The sequence below is a fragment of the Lolium perenne genome, chromosome 7 (assembly GCF_019359855.2).
Source record: "Lolium perenne isolate Kyuss_39 chromosome 7, Kyuss_2.0, whole genome shotgun sequence".
Lineage (NCBI taxonomy): Eukaryota > Viridiplantae > Streptophyta > Magnoliopsida > Poales > Poaceae > Lolium > Lolium perenne.
The window spans coordinates 125098655-125112381 of NC_067250.2; positions in this window are offsets into that span (position 1 = coordinate 125098655).

Genomic DNA, 13727 nt, shown 5'->3' on the forward strand with positions numbered 1-13727 from the left:
AAAGTAGCTATCATTTTTATTCTCATCATCAAATATAGGAGGCATATTGTAATCATAATTAAATTTATCCTCCATAACAGGCGGCAACAAAAGACTACTATCATTATAATCATCATAAATAGGAGGCAAAGTATCATCAAAGAAAATTTTCTCCTTAATGCTTGGTGGACTAAAAAGATCATGCTCATCAAAATCAGCTTCCCCAAGCTTAGAATTTTCCATATCATTAGCAACAATGGTGTTCAAAGTGTTCATACTAATATATTCCATGGGTTTTTTAATTTTCGGATCAAACCATCCATGTCTTAAATCAGGAAATAGAATAAGAAGCTCATTGGTGTCCATTATGCCTTACAAGTGTAAACAAGAAACAAAAAGATGCAATTGCAGGATCTAAAGGAAATAGCTTCGAGCACACACACACAATGGCGCCAGAAAAGTACTGTTACCTGGAACCGGAGTATGACTGCCTTTTACCTTTCCTCCCCGGCAACGGCGCCAGAAAAGTGCTTGATGTCTACGGGAGCTTCTATTCTTGTAGACAGTGTTGGGCCTCCAAGAGCAGAGGTTTGTAGAACAGCAGCAAGTTTCCCTTAAGTGGATCACCCAAGGTTTATCGATCTCAGGGAGGAAGAGGTCAAAGATATCCCTCTCATGCAACCCTGCAACCACAAAGCAAGAAGTCTCTTGTGTCCCCAACACACCTAATAGGTGCACTAGTTCGGCGAAGAGATAGTGAAATACAGGTGGTATGAATAAGTATGAGCAGTAGTAACGGTGCCAGAAAAGTGCTTGCTGGCGTGTGGTTGATGGTGGTAATATTGCGGGCAGTCGAGATGCAGTAAAATAGTAAACAAGCAGCGATAGTAGTATTTAGTAACAAGGCCTAGCGATCATACTTTCACTAGTGGACACTCTCAACATTGATCACATAACAGAATAAATAAATAGATGCTAGACTCTACACTCTCTTGTTGGATGATGAACACCACTAACTGTGTAGGATTACACGAACCCTCAATGCCGGAGTTAACAAGCTCCACAATATTCGATGTTCATATTTAAATAACCTTAGAGTGCATGACAGATCAACACAACCAAACCAAGTACTAACATAGCATGCACACTGTCACCTTCACGCTACGAAAGGAGGCATAGATCACATCAATACTATCATAGCAATAGTTAACTTCATAATCTACAAGAGATCACAATCATAGCCTACGCCAAGTACTACACGATGCACACACTGTCACCATTACACCGTGCAGGAGGAATAAACTACTTTAATAACATCACTAGAGTAGCACACAGATAAATTGTGACACAAAACACATTGCAATCATAAAGAGATATAAATAAGCACTTCACTATGCCATTCATAACAGTGAATAAGTATTCTGTGAAATATAGCCTAAGAGACCCACACGGTACACACACTGTCACCTTTACACACGTGGGACAAGGAGTCTCCAGAGATCACATAAGTAAAATCCACTTGACTAGCATAATGACATCTAGATTACAAGCATCATCATATGAATCTCAATCATGTAAGGCAGCTCATGAGATTATTGTATTGAAGTACATAGGAAGAGAGATGAACCACATAGCTACCGGTACAGCCCTTAGCCTTGATGGAGAACTACTCCCTCCTCATGGGAGACAGCAGCGGTGATGAAGATGGCGGTGGAGATGGCAGCGGTGTCGATGGAGAAGCCTTCCGGGGGCACTTCCCCGTCCCGGCGGCGTGCCGGAACAGAGACTCCTATCCCCCAGATCTTGGCTTCGCGATGGCGGCGGCTCTGGAAGGTTTCTCGTACCGTGGCTTTTTTTCCATATCGAGGTTTTAGGTCGAGGGGGCTTAAATAGGCGAAGAGGCGGCGTCGGAGGGTCAACGAGGCGGTGTCACCACAGGGGGGCGCGGGCCACCCCTGGGCCGCGCCAGCCTACCTCCTGGGGGGCCTGTGTCCCCTCTCTGGCGGCTCTCGAGTGTTCTGGATGCTTCCGGGGATTCTAAGATGCTGGGCGTTGATTTCGTCCGATTCCGAGAATATTTCCTTACTAGGATTTCTGAAACCAAAAACAGCAGAAAACAGCAACTGGCACTTCGGCATCTCGTCAATAGGTTAGTTCCGGAAAACGCATAAATATGACATGAAGTATGCATAAAACATGTAGATATCATCAATAATGTGGCATGGAACATAAGAAATTATCGATACATCGGAGACGTATCACACCTCCGTACTCGGTCACACGTTCGGTGTTGATGAAGATGACATCTTTCTCCCCGTTCCAGCGGGCAGCGGAAGTAGTAGATCCTCCTCGGAATCCCGGCAGCACGACGGCGTGGTGGCGGTGGTGGTGGAGATCTCCGACAGAGCTTCGCCTAAGCTATGTGGGAGAGAGAGGTAGGAGGGAACCGCTAGGGTTTGGGAGAGGGGGCGCCGACTAGGGCAGCTTTGAGGGGTGCGGCCATGGTGGTGTTGTGGTGGCCAGCCAGCCCCTCTCCTCCCCTCTTTATATAGGTGGAAGCCCCAAGGTTTAGGTCAAAGTGTCCGAATAAGACCCCAACAAAAAACCTTCCATGTGACCAAACCTAGGGGGAGTGGGACTCCCCCCTTTCCTTGGTGGGGTGGCCGGCCACCATGGTGGGGAGTCCACTTGGGACTCCTCCTCCCTTAGGCTGGCCGGCCAAGGTGGGTGGAGTCCCTCTGGGACTCCACCTTCCATCCTTATTTCTTCCGGACTCTTCTAGAACCTTCTAGAACCTTCCAGAGAAAATACCGGATCATTTTCAAACCTAGAAAATGACTTCCTATATATGAATCTTATTCTCCGGACCATTCCGGAACTCCTCGTGATGTCCTGGATCCCATCCGAGACTCCGAACAAAACTTCGAACTCCATTCCATATTCCATATCTACTTAAACGACATCAAACCTTAAGTGTGTCACCCTACGGTTCGTGAACTATGTAGACATGTTTGAGACTTCTCTCCAACCAATAACCAATAGCGGGATCTGGAGATCCATAATGGCTCCCACATATTCAACGATGACTTTAGTGATCGAATGAACCATTCACATACGATACCAATTCTCTTTGTCACGCGATATTTTACTTGTCCGAGGTTTGATCATCGGTATCACTCTATACCTTGTTCAACCTCGTCTCCTGACAAGTACTCTTTACTCGTACCGTGGTATGTGGTCTCTTATGAACTTATTCATATGCTTGCAAGACATTAGACGACATTCCACCGAGAGGGCCCAGAGTATATCTATCCGTCATCGGGATGGACAAATCCCACTGTTGATCCATATGCCTCAACTCATACTTTCCGGATACTTAACCCCACCTTTATAACCACCCATTTACGTAGTGGCGTTTGATGTAATCAAAGTACCTTTCCGGTATAAGTGATTTACATGATCTCATGGTCATAAGGACTAGGTAACTATGTATCGAAAGCTTATAGCAAATAACTTAATGACGTGATCTTATGCTACGCTTAATTGGGTGTGTCCATTACATCATTCATATAATGACATAACCTTGTTATTAATAAGATCCAATGTTCATGATCACGAAACCATGATCATCTATTAATCAACAAGCTAGTTATACAAGAGGCTTACTAGGGACTCCTTGTTGTTCACATAACACACATGTGTCAATGTTTCGGTTAATACAATTTTAGCATGGTATGTAAACATTATCATAAACACAAAGATATATTATAATAACCATTTTATTATTGCCTCTTGGGCATATCTCCAACAATGGTCACATGTGTGTTTATTATCAACACGTAACCATGCCTTTGCCAAATTAATATCTCAAATTATCAAATTAAGAGCAAATCATCCTGAACACAGGATTAAAACAATAAGAACGGATAATGCGGCTGAATTCAGTTCACGCGCATTCAATAATTATTGTATGGCCTTAGGCATTCATCTAGAACATTTTGTACCATATGTTCATACTCAAAATGGATTGGCTGAATCTTTAATCAAAAGAGTAAAATTAATTGCTAGACCATTATTGCAGAATTGCAATTTACCAACCTCTTGTTGTGGACATGCGGTTTTACACGCTGCAGATCTGATGCAAATCAGACCAACTGCATATCATGAAACTTCCCCATTTCAAATAGTATGAGGCAATCAGCCAAGTATTTCCCACCCGCGAAAATTCGGTTGCACTGTATACGTACCGATATCACCACCGCAACGTACCTCCATGCCCCCCATAGAAAAATTGGAATCTCTGTGGGATATAAATCTCCGTCAATTATAAAATATTTAGAACCCCTAACAGGGGACCTGTTTACAGCCCGGTACGCTGATTCAATTTTTGATGAGGATTGATGTCTACGCCCCCTCCTTTTCCTGTAGACAGTGTTGGGCCTCCAAGAGCAGAGGTTTGTAGAACAGCAGCAAGTTTTCCCTTAAGTGGATCACCCAAGGTTTATCGAACTCAGGGAGGAAGAGGTCAAAGATATCCCTCTCATGAAACCCTGCAACCACAAAGCAAGAAGTCTCTTGTGTCCCCAACACACCTAATAGGTGCACTAGTTCGGCGAAGAGATAGTGAAATACAGGTGGTATGAATATATATGAGCAGTAGCAACGGCACCAGAAAAGTGCTTTGCCCAGGACAGTAAACAAGTAGTAGTAACGCAGCAGTAGTAACGCAGTAAAACAGTAAACAAGCAGCAATAGCAGTATTTAGGAACAAGGCCTAGGGATTACACTTTCACTAGTGGACACTCTCAACATTGATCACATAACAGAATAGATAAATGCACACTCTACACTCTTTTGTTGGATGATGAACACATTGCGTAGGATTACACGAACCCTCAATGCCGGAGTTAACAAGCTCCACAATTCAATGTTCATATTTAAATAACCTTAGAGTGCATGATAGATCAATAAGACTAAACCAAGTACCAACGTAGCATGCACACTGTCACCTTCATGCTAAGAAAGGAGGCATAGATCACATCAATACTATCATAGCAATAGTTAACTTCATAATCTACAAGAGATCATAATCATAGCATACGCCAAGTACTAACACGGATGCACACACTGTCACCATTACACCGTGCAGGAGGAATAAAACTACTTTAATAACATTGCTAGAGTAGCACATAGATAAATTGTGATACAAAACACATTGTAATCATAAAGAGATATAAATAAGCACTTCACTATGCCATTCATAATAGTGAATAAGTATTCTGTGAAATATAGCCTAAGAGACCCACACGGTGCACACACTGTCACCTTTACACACGTGGGACAAGGAGTCTCCAGAGATCACATAAGTAAAATTCACTTGACTAGCATAACGACATCTAGATTACAAGTATCATCATATGAATCTCAATCATGTAAGGCAGCTCATGAGATTATTGTATTGAAGTACATAGGAGAGAGATGAACCACATAGCTACCGGTACAGCCCCGAGCCTCGATGGAGAACTACTCCCTCCTCATGGGAGCAGCAGCGGTGATGAAGATGGCGGTGGAGATGGCAGCGGTGTCGATGGAGGAGCCTTCCGGGGGCACTTCCCCGTTCCGGCGGCGTGCCGGAACAGAGACTCCTGTCCCCCAGATCTTGGCTTCGCGATAGCGGCGGCTCTGGAAGGTTTCTCGTACCGTGGCTTTTTCCGTATCGAGGTTTTATGTCGAGGAGGCTTAAATAGGCGAAGAGGCGGCGTCAGAAGGTCGAAGGGGTGGCCACACTATAGGGGGGCGCGGGCCCCCCTGGCCGCGCCGGCCTAGGGTTTGGTGGGCCTGTGCCCCCTCTCTGGCGGTTCTCGTGTGTTCTGGATGCTTCCGGGCAAAATAGGAACCTGGGCATTGATTTCGTCCAATTCCGAGAATATTTCTTTACTAGGATTTCTGAAACCAAAAACAGCGACAAAGAATCGGCTCTTCGGCATCTTGTTAATAGGTTAGTTCCAGAAAATGCACGAATATGACATAAAGTGTGCATAAAACATGTAGATAACATCAATAATGTGGCATGGAACACAAGAAATTATCGATACGTCGGAGACGTATCAGCATCCCCAAGCTTAGTTCTGCTCGTCCCGAGCAGGTAAAACGATAACAAAGATAATTTCTGGAGTGACATGCCATCATAACCTTGATCATGCTATTTGTAAAGCATATGTAGTGAATGCAGCGATCAAAACAATGTATATGACATGAGTAAACAAGTGAATCATAAAGCAAAGACTTTTCATGAATAGTACTTCAAGACAAGCATCAATAAGTCTTGCATAAGAGTTAACTCATAAAGCAATAAATCAAAGTAAAAGCATTGAAACAACACAAAGGAAGATTAAGTTTCAGCGGTTGCTTTCAACTTGTAACATGTATATCTCATGGATATTGTCAACATAGAGTAATATAATAAGTGCAATATGCAAGTATGTAGGAATCAATGCACAGTTCACACAAGTGTTTGCTTCTTGAGGTGGAGAGAAATAGGTGAACTGACTCAACAATGAAAGTAAAAGAATGGTCCTCCATAGAGGAAAAGCATCGATTGCTATATTTGTGCTAGAGCTTTGATTTTGAAAACAAGAAACAATTTTGTCAACGGTAGTAATAAAGCATATGTATCATGTAAATTATATCTTACAAGTTGCAAGCCTCATGCATAGTTATACTAATAGTGCCCGCACCTTGTCCTAATTAGCTTGGACTACCGGATCATCGCAATGCACATGTTTTAACCAAGTGTCACAATGGGGTACCTCTATGCCGCCTGTACAAAGGTCTAAGGAGAAAGCTCGCATCAGATTTCTCGCTATTGATTATTCTCAACTTAGACATCCATACCGGGACAACATAGACAACAGATAATGGACTCCTCTTTTATGCATAAGCATGTAACAACAATTAATAATTTTCTCATATGAGATTGAGGATATATGTCCAAAACTGAAACTTCCACCATGGATCATGGCTTTAGTTAGCGGCCCAATGTTCTTCTCTAACAATATGCATGCTTAACCATAAGGTGGTAGATCTCTCCTACTTCAGACAAGACGAACATGCATAGCAACTCACATGATATTCAACAAAGAATAGTTGATGGCGTCCCCAGAAACATGGTTATCGCACAACAAGCAACTTAATAAGAGATAAAGTGCATAAGTACATATTCAATACCACAATAGTTTTTAAGCTATTTGTCCCATGAGCTATATATTGCAAAGGTAGAGGATAGAAATTTAAAGGTAGCACTTCAAGCAATTTACTTTGGAATGGCGGAGAAATACCATGTAGTAGGTAGGTATGGTGGACACAAATGGCATAGTGGTTGGCTCAAGTATTTGGATGCATGAGAGGTATTCCCTCTTGATACAAGGTTTAGGCTAGCAAGGCTATTTGAAACAAACACAAGGATGAAGCGGTGCAGCAAAGCTCACATAAAAGACATATTGAAAACATTATAAGACTCTACACCGTCTTCCTTGTTGTTCAAACTCAATACTAGAAATTATCTAGACTTTAGAGAGACCAAATATGCAAACCAAATTTTAGCATGCTCTATGTATTTCTTCATTAATAGGTGCAAAGTATATGATGCAAGAGCTTAAACATGAGCACAACAATTGCCAAGTATCACATTATCCAAGACATTTTAGCAATTACTACATGTATCATTTTCCAATTCCAACCATATAACAAATTAACGAAGAAGAAACTTCGCCATGAATACTAAAAGCTAAGAACACATGTGTTCATATGCAACAGCGGAGCGTGTCTCTCTCCCACACAAGCATGATGTAATCCAATTTATTCAAACACAAACAAAAATAAAAGCATACAGACGCTCCAAGTAAAGCACATAAGATGTGACCGAATAAAAATATAGTTTCAAGAGAAGGAACCTGATAATTTGTCGATGAAGAAGGGGATGCCTTGGGCATCCCCAAGCTTAGACGCTTGAGTCTTCTTGATATATGCAGGGGTGAACCACCGGGGCATCCCCAAGCTTAGAGCTTTCACTCTTCTTGATCATAGTATATCATCCTCCTCTCTTGACCCTTGAAAACTTCCTTCACACCAAACTTCTCATAAACTTCATTAGAGGGGTCAGTACATAATCAAAAACTCACATATTCAGAGGTGACACAATCATTCTTAACACTTCTGTACATTGCTCAAAGCTACTGGAAGGTAATGGAACAAAGAAATCCACCCAACACAGCGAAAGAAGCAATGCGAAATAAAAGGCAGAATCTGTCAAAACAGAACAGTCCGTAAAGACGAATTTTTAATAAATACTTCCGTTGCTCAGATCAGAAAACTCAAAACTAATGAAAGTTGCGTACATATCTGAGGAACACGCACGTAAATTGGCATATTTTTCTGAGTTACCTACAGAGAAAACAGCCCAGATTCGTGACAGATAGAAATCTGTTTCTGCGCAGAAATCCAAATCTAGTATCAACCTTCGATTAGAGGCTTCACTTGGCACAACAAAACACAAAACTAAGATAAGGAGAGGTTGCTACAGTAGTAAACAACTTCCAAGACACAAATATAAAACAAAGTACTGTAGCAAAATAACACATGGGTTATCTCCCAAGAAGTTCTTTCTTTATAGCCATTAAGATGGGCTCAGCAGTTTTAATGATGCACTCGCAAGAAATAGTATTTGAGGCAAAAGAGAGCATCAAGAGGCAAATACAAAACACATTTAAGTCTAACATGCTTCCTATGCATAGGAATCTTGTAAATAAACAAGTTCATGAAGAGCAAAGTAACAAGCATAGGAAGATAAAACAAGTGTAACTTAAAAAAATTCAGCACATAGAGAGGTGTTTTAGTAACATGAAAATTTCCACAACCATATTTTCCTCTCTCATAATAACTTTCAGTAGCATCATGAGCAAACTCAACAATATAACTATCACATAAAGCATTCTTATCATGAGTCTCATGCATAAAATTATTACTCTCCACATAAGCATAATCAATTTTATTAGTTGTAGTGGGAGCAAATTCAACAAAGTAGCTATCATTATTATTCTCATCATCAAATATAGGAGGCATATTGTAATCATAATCAAATTTATCCTCCATAACAGGCGGCACCAAAAGGCTACTATCATTATAATCATCATATATAGGAGGCAAAGTATCATCAAAGAAAATTTTCTCCTCAATGCTTGGTGGACTAAAAAGATCATGCTCATCAAAACCAGCTTCCCCAAGCTTAGAATTTTCCATATCATTAGCAACAATGGTATTCAAAGTGTTCATACTAACATGTTCCATGGGTTTTTTAATTTTCGGATCAAACCATCCATGTCTTAAATCAGGAAATAGAGTAAAAAAGCTCATTGTTGTCCATTATGCCTTACTAGTGTAAACAAGAAACAAAAAGATGCAATTGCAGGATCTAAAGGAAATAGCTTTGAGTACTTACAACGGCACCGGAAAATAGCTTAGTAGCCGAGATCCGGAGTGTGAGTACCTTTTACCTTTCCTCCCCGGCAACGGCGCCAGAAAATAGCTTGATGTCTACGCCCCCTCCTTTTCCTGTAGACAGTGTTGGGCCTCCAAGAGCAGAGGTTTGTAGAACAGCAGCACGTTTTCCCTTAAGTGGATCACCCAAGGTTTATCGAACTCAGGGAGGAAGAGGTCAAAGATATCCCTCTCATGCAACCCTGCAACCACAAAGCAAGAAGTCTCTTGTGTCCCCAACACACCTAATAGGTGCACTAGTTCGGCGAAGAGATAGTGAAATACAGGTGGTATGAATATATATGAGCAGTAGCAACGGCACCAGAAAAGTGCTTTGCCCAGGACAGTAAACAAGTAGTAGTAACGCAGCAGTAGTAACGCAGTAAAACAGTAAACAAGCAGCAATAGCAGTATTTAGGAACAAGGCCTAGGGATTACACTTTCACTAATGGACACTCTCAACATTGATCACATAACAGAATAGATAAATGCACACTCTACATTCTTTTGTTGGATGATGAACACATTGCGTAGGATTACACGAACCCTCAATGCCGGAGTTAACAAGCTCCACAATTCAATGTTCATATTTAAATAACCTTAGAGTGCATGATAGATCAATAAGACTAAACCAAGTACCAACGTAGCATGCACACTGTCACCTTCATGCTAAGAAAGGAGGCATAGATCACATCAATACTATCATAGCAATAGTTAACTTCATAATCTACAAGAGATCATAATCATAGCATACGCCAAGTACTAACACGGATGCACACACTGTCACCATTACACCGTGCAGGAGGAATAAAACTACTTTAATAACATTGCTAGAGTAGCACATAGATAAATTGTGATACAAAACACATTGTAATCATAAAGAGATATAAATAAGCACTTCACTATGCCATTCATAACAGTGAATAAGTATTCTGTGAAATATAGCCTAAGAGACCCACACGGTGCACACACTGTCACCTTTACACACGTGGGACAAGGAGTCTCCAGAGATCACATAAGTAAAATTCACTTGACTAGCATAACGACATCTAGATTACAAGTATCATCATATGAATCTCAATCATGTAAGGCAGCTCATGAGATTATTGTATTGAAGTACATAGGAGAGAGATGAACCACATAGCTACCGGTACAGCCCCGAGCCTCGATGGAGAACTACTCCCTCCTCATGGGAGCAGCAGCGGTGATGAAGATGGCGGTGGAGATGGCAGCGGTGTCGATGGAGGAGCCTTCCGGGGCACTTCCCCGTCCCGGCGGCGTGCCGGAACAGAGACTCCTGTCCCCCAGATCTTGGCTTCGCGATAGCGGCGGCTCTGGAAGGTTTCTCGTACCGTGGCTTTTTCCGTATCGAGGTTTTATGTCGAGGAGGCTTAAATAGGCGAAGAGGCGGCGTCAGAAGGTCGAAGGGGTGGCCACACTATAGGGGGGCGCGGGCCCCCCTGGCCGCGCCGGCCTAGGGTTTGGTGGGCCTGTGCCCCCTCTCTGGCGGTTCTCGTGTGTTCTGGATGCTTCCGGGCAAAATAGGAACCTGGGCATTGATTTCGTCCAATTCCGAGAATATTTCTTTACTAGGATTTCAAAACCAAAAACAGCAGAAACAAAGAATCGGCTCTTCGGCATCTTGTTAATAGGTTAGTTCCAGAAAATGCACGAATATGACATAAAGTGTGCATAAAACATGTAGATAACATCAATAATGTGGCATGGAACACAAGAAATTATCGATACGTCGGAGACGTATCAGCATCCCCAAGCTTAGTTCTGCTCGTCCCGAGCAGGTAAAACGATAACAAAGATAATTTCTGGAGTGACATGCCATCATAACCTTGATCATGCTATTTGTAAAGCATATGTAGTGAATGCAGCGATCAAAACAATGTATATGACATGAGTAAACAAGTGAATCATAAAGCAAAGACTTTTCATGAATAGTACTTCAAGACAAGCATCAATAAGTCTTGCATAAGAGTTAACTCATAAAGCAATAAATCAAAGTAAAAGCATTGAAACAACACAAAGGAAGATTAAGTTTCAGCGGTTGCTTTCAACTTGTAACATGTATATCTCATGGATATTGTCAACATAGAGTAATATAATAAGTGCAATATGCAAGTATGTAGGAATCAATGCACAGTTCACACAAGTGTTTGCTTCTTGAGGTGGAGAGAAATAGGTGAACTGACTCAACAATGAAAGTAAAAGAATGGTCCTCCATAGAGGAAAAGCATCGATTGCTATATTTGTGCTAGAGCTTTGATTTTGAAAACAAGAAACAATTTTGTCAACGGTAGTAATAAAGCATATGTATCATGTAAATTATATCTTACAAGTTGCAAGCCTCATGCATAGTTATACTAATAGTGCCCGCACCTTGTCCTAATTAGCTTGGACTACCGGATCATCGCAATGCACATGTTTTAACCAAGTGTCACAATGGGGTACCTCTATGCCGCCTGTACAAAGGTCTAAGGAGAAAGCTCGCATCGGATTTCTCGCTATTGATTATTCTCAACTTAGACATCCATACCGGGACAACATAGACAACAGATAATGGACTCCTCTTTTATGCATAAGCATGTAACAACAATTAATAATTTTCTCATATGAGATTGAGGATATATGTCCAAAACTGAAACTTCCACCATGGATCATGGCTTTAGTTAGCGGCCCAATGTTCTTCTCTAACAATATGCATGCTTAACCATAAGGTGGTAGATCTCTCCTACTTCAGACAAGACGAACATGCATAGCAACTCACATGATATTCAACAAAGAATAGTTGATGGCGTCCCCCAGATCTTGGCTTCGCGATGGCGGCAGCTCTGGAAGGTTTCTCGTACCGTGGCTTTTTCCGTATCGAGGTTTTAGGTCGAGGAGGCTTAAATAGGCGAAGAGGCAGCGTCAGAAGGTCGAAGGGGTGGCCACACTATAGGGGGGCGCGGCCCCCCCCCCTGGCCGCGCCGGCCTAGGGTTTGGTGGGCCTGTGCCCCCTCTCTGGCGGTTCTCGTGTGTTCTGGATGCTTCCGGGCAAAATAGGAACCTGGGCGTTGATTTCGTCCAATTCCGAGAATATTTCTTTACTAGGATTTCTGAAACCAAAAACAGCAGAAAACAGCAACTGGCTCTTCGGCATCTTGTTAATAGGTTAGTTCCAGAAAATGCACGAATATGACATAAAGTGTGCATAAAACATGTAGATAACATCAATAATGTGGCATGGAACACAAGAAATTATCGATACGTCGGAGACGTATCAAGGATCATTTCCCGGCATTAGGGGAGAAACAAACCACAAAGAATGCCAGGAAATAGAATGGAATGTAACAGGCATCCAATCCTTAGATCCACGTACTAAAGAATCTGAATCTGAAGTTCAGAGAATAATAGATTTGCAACACTTTGCAAATAACTTGCCAGACGCATTTACTGATCACAAAGGTGTCACTAAATCATATATCCCTGCAGTCAATGCACCAGAACGAGTAGAGGTACCAAATAAAACTACTCAACTCCCAATTACAAATAAAAGGGGGAGAAATCTGGTCTCAAGGGAAAATGCTTCTCAAAAGCCACCGCGGAAACAAAGGAAATCTATGACGGTAAATGCAAATCAACTTGAAGTTGATAGACTCCAAGATGATGTTCAACATCAAGAACCTAGCATAAATGTGCACACAAATTCTAATGCTAGGACATTGAAACAACCAGACGCCGTTGTTATGGGAAATCACACGGTGCCTGAAGAAATCAATGAAATTTCCATAAACTATATCGATTCGGGAGAATCATACAATAGAAAGACTACACTTGTCGACACATATTTCTCCTCTAAAATTGCTAAAACCCTTCAACTGGATCCAGAGCCAAAATCTATGAAAGAGTGCCTGAAGCGCTCGGATTGGCCTAAATGGAAGGAGGCAATTGAGGCAGAACTGCGCTCGCTTAATAAAAGAGAGGTATTCTCTAAAGTAATACCTACTCCTCAAAAAGTCTTCCCTGTGGGAGCTAAGTGGGTTTTCGTTCGGAAAAGGAACGAAAATAATGAGGTGGTGAGATATAAAGCGAGACTAGTAGCACAAGGGTTTACGCAGAGACCCGGTATCGACTACGACGATACATATTCTCCTGTAATGAGTGGAATTACGTTTCGATACTTAATATCATTGGCAGTACAAATGAATTTATCAATGCAG